General features: G+C 40.1%; 1 long non-coding RNA gene across 1 annotated transcript; it reads left to right on the top strand.

Moving 5' to 3' along the window:
- The first annotated feature begins 5,854 nt into the window (after nucleotides 1–5,854).
- On the top strand, nucleotides 5,855–8,281 carry LOC133720064 (uncharacterized). The gene is made up of 3 exons (XR_009851656.1): nucleotides 5,855–6,368; nucleotides 7,044–7,119; nucleotides 8,053–8,281. It is a non-coding gene; the product is annotated as an uncharacterized LOC133720064 (long non-coding RNA).
- Nucleotides 8,282–8,317: the final 36 nt, after the last annotated feature.

Here is an 8,317-nt window from a genome sequence, read left to right as displayed (position 1 = left end):
GATTTTATTTAATTGAGAAATTGTGGAAATTGTTTTACGAAAATAAATATTTATTTTAAATTATATGGACTTGATCGACTACGGTCCATAGGTAAGTAAAATGTATTTAAACTATAAAAATGAATTTCTAGATTTTATTGCATGTGAACTATAGTTGGTATTAGTGGTCACTCTTGTGTGGGTGACTACGTATATATATATTTACGTGGAATATATATTGGATGGTGTGATTTACTGAGTTATATTTTGAGCATTACCCTTGGAATATGTGATTTATCTTAGATGTTGTGTTGTCTATGATAATGGGTAATTGAGTAAAGTGCGATAGTTGAGTCGTTGAGATGAATTAAATGAGGAGTCGAGTGAATTGAGAAAAGCAGTCATTCGTAAGGTGAACCTTGGCCCAGGTGACACTTTACGATACAGTTAGAGCTCTAGTCTGTCTGCCATCATACTGCTTGGGGGATAAACGAGTTATCATATGCCCTTGGGTATGACATGACATACTGAATGGGGTGATTAATATAATTAATCATAAGCCTGTAAGTATGATATACTGAATGGGGTGATTAATCTAATTAATCATAAGCCTGTAAGTATAATATACTGCATGGGATGATTTATATAAATAAATCATAAGCCTGTGAGTATATATTGAGTAAACAGTTGTTTGTTTTTGAGTAGTCATGTTGAGATGTGAGTTGATTGATGCTTGAAGTGACATTGTACACTTCAATTATTATGCAAAGAAAATACTTGAGTTAAATTTATGCATGAGTTGATTTGGTTACTTTAAATCGTGCAATCCTTTCATTTACTCATACGAGCTTTGCAAAAAGCTTACCGGGTTTGTATTGTTGCAATCCCGGTACACTATTCAAACGGTGTAGCGGGTAATCCTGCAGGTCAGGAGAATCAGGGCGGTGATCGAGCGGGTTAGAGTATTTGTTATAGTTTTACAGCATTTGTAATAGTGAGGTGAGTTAAGCTCATTGAGCCTTACAATTTGATTTGGTGAGAGTGTGTTGTAATAATTAACTTGAGGATTTGATTTATTGTAATATTGAGAGGTGTGAAGTGTGGTTGTTTGTGAGAAAAAAATTCAGGACGTTTATTCTATTAAGTTGTATAATTCATGTTTCGGATTTTAATTGTATTTAAAATTCGGGGCGTGACAGTTTGGTATCAGAGCGTAAGGTGCATATTTGGTGATGTGTCAATACCTTCCGAGTGATGGCCCGGCTGCAGCGGATCCCCATCGTGTGCTCTTCGGTATTGGCTAAGTCATTGGGTATGCGTGAGTGTTGGGAGTTGTTTAGGCCGCTAGGTCGTTTTAGGAACGTGAATACCTTCCCTATAGTATTGACTTGGTTAATATGAATTTGTATTTGACTTATACTGTGTTTTAAGTGTCATACAAGTATTAGCCAAGCATACTATACTCCTTAGGTGATGGATATTCGAAGGGGTTGTACTTAGAACCTTACAGTTGTCTTGTAGGTTCGTATGGGAATAAGTTCAGTGGCCGCAAGTTACAATCCTTGAGGAATAGGAACCTCTTGATTCAACTCTGTTAAGTCAACGAGGATTGTTTTATGGAAATGAGGTTCTTTTGATTGTTGAAGTGTTTGGTTGAGGACATGGTGTGGACCTATGCACGTACCTAGTGTGGATACGAGTATGAATTGTTATAAATTTTGTCTTCTTAAGTTGGACGTACAGATGTTTAGATGAGGTGTACGTATCAAGGATTAGATATCTTGTTTTATAAAGAGACGTCTTAGTGGAGTTTTGGTAATTGACATGTGATACGTGATTAAAGTGACTCTGAGGCAATTATGCTGACCTTGTGTGAGATTGAATTCTTAGTGTAGACTAAGAAGGTTGTGTGGTGATTTTATATACACTACGTGATGAACTTTTAGAAGGAAAAGTTATGAGTAAAAGTATGGGTTTTTTTCCCTGATGTCTATAGCAGACTTGTGCATATGGCAGCCTTGTGGTGGTGCCAGTAGTGTTTATTTTATAACAGTTTTTATGGCAGTGCTTGTAGTGCTTTAGTGGTAGTTGTGTGATGTAACCATTTGATAGAACTCACCTTGGTTAAGGTGTTAGCCATTGAACAGGATTCTTGACTCTGTGGTTTGGGAAGAGATTGATATAAATTTTTGAGTGTAGTGAGGTAATTTGGAGATACTTAGGTTATCTATAAGGAGGGTGGTGGAGTTTGTTATCGAGGTGATACCAGGTTAGATACCTATATTAATGTCGCCTTATTGGATGAAACTGAACTTAAGGAGTTGAAAGTTCAAGGTGAGAGTTTACTTGAGTAGAGATTCATTAGGGCTAGTATTTTTCCATGAGGGTACTGTATTGAGAAAGAAGAAGAATGTGGCTATGTTCCTTCTTTAAGGTGAAACATGACCATGATTAGATTTGGTACTAAGGATATGAATTATCGATAATGACTTGGAGCGAATTTGTAGCATTCTTTTGAGACATGTACTTTCCTGCCCAGTGAAGGATATGTTAGTGTTCTAGTTCTAAAGATCACGAGCGTAAGAGGTGTTAAGTTTGGTGCTCTATAGGTGTTTCTGAATGGGAAGTGTTTAGCTTTATTAATCCCTGAATTCTAGCGACGAAATTGTTTGTGTTTGGTTTGACTCAGAGGATGCTAGCTAGACCTCTGTGCAACTTAATTGATTGTTTGTGATAAATCATTTTGAAAGATGTGTGCAGCAGAGTCTCGATGGTTTTGAAAAGAGTATTAAGTGACCAAGGTTCGATCCTTGGTGTTGTTGTGGTTAAACAAAAAGAAAAAGAAAACATGCACACAATCTTATTGATTTTATATTACAAAAAGGGAAACGAGGACTATGCTATACTAAGCCTAGTCAGCAGCTCCGGATGGGTTGAGGCTGAGCTCAAGAGAAACGTTTGAGCCACTGTGGTAACCGCCTGAGCCACCAGAATAGTAACCAAAAGCGCTACCTTCCTCGGAAGTAGCCTTCAGGTTACCAAAGACGTCCTCGCCGTGCACGGGGAACAGAGGAAGAGTTTGAACCTCCTGGTGATCTCCTCCTCGTTGTTGCAGGGATGTTTGTCCTCCTGTTGTGCCAAAAGAGTTGTACTGGTATTAGTGTTGAAGTGTGAGGAAGAATATGAAACAAAATTTAAATCAAGAAATCCTTCATTACCAGTAGAATAGGTGGAACCAAAGTTGAGATCAATGGATCTACCATCATCAGTAGAACTAGTGGACCCAAAATTGATGTCAATGGATCCACCAGCTGGCCCAAAATTGATGTCGATGGATCCACCAGCACCAGTGGACCCAAAATTGAGATCAATGGATCTACCAGTACCAAGAGAACTAGTTCCCATGGGCACTGGAGCAGCCTGATTACACCTATTCATCTGCTTCTCTCGAGCCCTGACGTTCTGGAACCAAAAGTAAATGTTCTTACCCTCAACATGTCCATACTGGTTCAGCTGGAGGCAGATCTCGTGAATGTGCTCTGAAGTTGGGCACTTAAATCCCTTGACGTAGTAAAGATCCTTGAGGATTCTTATTTGTTCTGGAGTAGGAATCCACCTGGTACGGCTTCGCCAGAAATCCATGTTGGCACTACTTCCAGCTGCTTGGGTGTTTCCTCCCTCCTCTGTTGGTTGCTGTTGTTGTGGTTCCATTTGTTGCGGGGTTTGGAGCTCCATTAGTTGCAGAGTTCGTGGCTCTTGGGTCATGGAGTGAGAGGATGTGAAAATCGAGGAATACATGGTTTAGTGTTTGAGGGAGATTTTGCTAGAAGGATTGGAGTTGTTGAACTGGTGATTGAAGATCTGAGAGTGAAAAACTGGGGATTTGAGAAGAGAAAGGCTGAAGAGTTGAGAGAGAAAGGCTTGAGCTCGGAAGAAAATTTCTTTTCCTTTGGAGTGAACAGTCGCGTCTCCAGAATGCACCTATTTATAGAACAAGGTGAGCAGATCTCCACCGTTGGATGAACGATCTCAGAATTTGAATCCACGCGTTGGATTAAAGTCGCCCCGAAACCCGGAAAAGCTGTTGGCGCGTGTTGAGCGTGTAAGGGGACAGGCCGAACCTCGAGACGCTGTGGCAGACAGCTTTAGCAGAAAGTGATTTGCTTTCCGTAAATCACGGAAGAGACGTGTCGTGGCACGTGGAGTGTACCGACAGTTTGTTGTTATTCTATCGCTTATGATAGAATAAATGAAAGAAGTTGCATGGATAGTAACGAGAGCAGCTGGTGCTCTAGTGGTTGAAGAGCAAGGCTCTTGTACAAGAGGTCAGAGGTTCGAACCTTGCCTCTCGTTTATTTTTATTATGTTCGCTTATGACATAATAAATATAACACGTGAGCATATATTAATGAAGGCAGCTCTTGCTTCAGTGGTTGGGAGCAAAACCTTCGTGTTCGAGGTCGGGAGTTCGAACCTTACCTCTTACAAATATTTTTGGATCTCGTATATGCTTGATATACGGACGTATATACGGTATGTACGGTATACATACGTATATACGGTCTGTACGGTATGCATAAGTATATACAGTTGTATGGTATGCATACGTATATACGGTATGTACAATTTCATACCGTAGCCGAGCTAAAAAGTTGTGGGCCGAATAGTAGGCCCGAATAGTAAGCCCAAATTTGGTTGGGCCTATTCAAAATGCGTTTGGTTCGGCCGATTGGTAGGCCCAAATAGTAAGCCCAATTGTTCGGCCGATTTGTAGGCCCAAATAGTAAGCCCAATTGTTCGGCCGATTGGTAGGCACAAATAGTAAGCCCAATTGTTCGGCCCGAATGGTAGGCCCAAATGTTAAGCCCAATTGTTCGGCCCAAATGGTAGGCCCAAATGTTAAACCCAAATTGGTTCGGGCCGGTTCGAAATGTGGATGGTTCGGTTTCTTCGGCCCAATTGGCCAGCCCTAATGCTTAGCCCAAGGATTGAGCAAGCCCAAGTCATCATCACTGGGTGTCAGATTTTATTGGCATGCTTTTGGGGATGATTTGTTTTGAGTGATGCATCTCTATTGTTGTGTAGAATAGTGCATGCTTAAGTTTTACTATAGAGATTTACCGTGATGCTAATTGAGTAGCGAAACGCTTTGTGAGAATGTTTACTGTGCTTGTATGCCAGTACAGGATGATGATCTATGTGAAGATCTATGTGATGATCTATGAGATGATCTATGTGAAGATCTATGTGAGGATCCATGTGGTGATTTTGTGTGAGTTTACTTTTGTGATGAAAGAATTTGTGGCCTTAGGAATGTATTTTTATACAAAGGGCTGTGGCTTTGTAGATTACTACAGCTTTGGAAAGGATGGAGATTCGATGGTTAGGTTAACCGTAATCGAGAGCAATTAACTTGCGCTTAAATTTCGGGACGAAATTTCTTTAAGGAGGGTGGATTGTAATACCCGAAAAATTCAAGTTAATTTCCGATGACGTTTTGGAAATGATTTCGTGGTCGTGGACACGAGTACGAAGCTTAGAGGAGTGTGGAATTAGTTTGAGCGATTTTATTTTGAAAACTGAACGTTTTAGGGGGGTCAAAGGAGTTGACTTTTTATACATTGGGAAATTGGGAAAACTTCCTTCATGAAAGTTGTAGAGCGCGTCGATACGAGTTCGTGGACATATGGAACGTAATATTCGGAGTTCGTATGATTAAGTTACGAATATTTGAAAATTGGGATTTTCTATAAATATGAAAAAAAATCCGAATATTGCAAATGAGGACAGAATTTCTGGAACTCCAGAAATTTCTCCCCATTTCTCTCCCGAGCCCAGCCGCGACCCCCTCCCTTCGTCACCTTCGTTCTTCCTCATCCGGCCACCGATTGATGTGAAACAAAGTGGGTTTTTCTGGTCTCGACCCCCTTTACGAGTTTGTAGAAGAAATCGAAGTGAAATACGAGCTGTATGAGGCTCTACAAGGTCGAGAAGAGAGCCTCGTCGGAGACGAAATCGCTCTTCCCCACTTTTTCTGGGCTCTACTTTGTCTGGCCATATCTTCCTCTACAGGCCTCCGATCGACCTGATTCCAAAAGCAATTTTTCTCACCGTGAAGTTTTCTACAACTTTCCAGAAGACATCGACTTGAGATAACCATCGTGGTGGCCGCTAGAAGACCGAGAAGCCGCACAGCCGAGCTGGAAATCGTCTTCCTTCGCCACCTTGGTTCTCCCAGCTCCGGCCACTATAGCTCGAGTTCTTTGAGGGCTTTTCTAGCCCAGAGGAAGTAGAAGCTATCCCCAAGAAGGCTTGCAGCGATTTGATCCGGGGTGATCGAATTTTGAAGATTGGGAAACTAGGGTTCTTCGGGTTTCAAAACTTGCGAGGTAAAATTCTACTTTTTGGCTTATAATCTGACTTTGGTGTAGTTATGAAAAGTGAAATTGGAGTTGAGTTGAAGGACTTTGATGTTGGGAGTTTTGTCTAATTTTGACTTCGGATGGGTGGCTGTGCCGCCACTGTGATGGTGGTTTCCGGCGACCTCCGGACACCCCAAGGACAGTTTCTGTCCATTTTTGTGTTCTACGTGTCGATACGATCGTTTGCATATATAATTCATAATTTTTGGATATCGTATGATGAAGTTATGAATTTTTAAGTTTCGATCGATTTCGATCGTTAGATTTGTGATATGTGAAGTTAGGACCGTCAGATGGACTTGTAGTTTTGATACGATGATCTTATGACTGTCCCAGTGGCTTTGTGTGGTCATGGGCGAAGATCCGACTGTTGGATCTTCGTATAAATGCAAAACGGTGATTAGGGAGGCGATTCGTGAGAATCCGTCCGTCGGATTTTTGTATAAATTTGTGAAGATGTTAGTAAGGACGATTCAGGAAGATCTGACCGTTGGATCTTCGTGATGATTTTTGGGGGGTGATCCTAAAGGCGATCTGTGAGGATCCGACCGTTGGATCATTATTTAATTTCGATCCGACCGTTGGATTGTCGTTTGAGTATGTTTTTGAGCTATTGGCTAAGTTAAGGTCATGTGTGATTAGGTGATTGACGGTCTCCCTTGGGTGAACGATTTCGGTGTGTATTGTGTTGAATTGAAGACGCAGCGGGAATATCGAGGTGAGTAAATCGCACATGGTTCATTCACGAACCGAAATTCGGTGATTTTATTTAATTGAGAAATTGTGGAAATTGTTTTACGAAAATAAATATTTATTTTAAATTATATGGACTTGATCGACTACGGTCCATAGGTAAGTAAAATGTATTTAAACTATAAAAATGAATTTCTAGATTTTATTGCATGTGAACTATAGTTGGTATTAGTGGTCACTCTTGTGTGGGTGACTACGTATATATATATTTACGTGGAATATATATTGGATGGTGTGATTTACTGAGTTATATTTTGAGCATTACCCTTGGAATATGTGATTTATCTTAGATGTTGTGTTGTCTATGATAATGGGTAATTGAGTAAAGTGCGATAGTTGAGTCGTTGAGATGAATTAAATGAGGAGTCGAGTGAATTGAGAAAAGCAGTCATTCGTAAGGTGAACCTTGGCCCAGGTGACACTTTACGATACAGTTAGAGCTCTAGTCTGTCTGCCATCATACTGCTTGGGGGATAAACGAGTTATCATATGCCCTTGGGTATGACATGACATACTGAATGGGGTGATTAATATAATTAATCATAAGCCTGTAAGTATGATATACTGAATGGGGTGATTAATCTAATTAATCATAAGCCTGTAAGTATAATATACTGCATGGGATGATTTATATAAATAAATCATAAGCCTGTGAGTATATATTGAGTAAACAGTTGTTTGTTTTTGAGTAGTCATGTTGAGATGTGAGTTGATTGATGCTTGAAGTGACATTGTACACTTCAATTATTATGCAAAGAAAATACTTGAGTTAAATTTATGCATGAGTTGATTTGGTTACTTTAAATCGTGCAATCCTTTCATTTACTCATACGAGCTTTGCAAAAAGCTTACCGGGTTTGTATTGTTGCAATCCCGGTACACTATTCAAACGGTGTAGCGGGTAATCCTGCAGGTCAGGAGAATCAGGGCGGTGATCGAGCGGGTTAGAGTATTTGTTATAGTTTTACAGCATTTGTAATAGTGAGGTGAGTTAAGCTCATTGAGCCTTACAATTTGATTTGGTGAGAGTGTGTTGTAATAATTAACTTGAGGATTTGATTTATTGTAATATTGAGAGGTGTGAAGTGTGGTTGTTTGTGAGAAAAAAATTCAGGACGTTTATTCTATTAAGTTGTATAATTCATGTTTCGGATTTTAATTGT

Source organism: Rosa rugosa, chromosome 7 (genome assembly GCF_958449725.1).
Source record: "Rosa rugosa chromosome 7, drRosRugo1.1, whole genome shotgun sequence".
Lineage (NCBI taxonomy): Eukaryota > Viridiplantae > Streptophyta > Magnoliopsida > Rosales > Rosaceae > Rosa > Rosa rugosa.
This window is presented reverse-complemented; position numbering and strand designations above follow the sequence as displayed.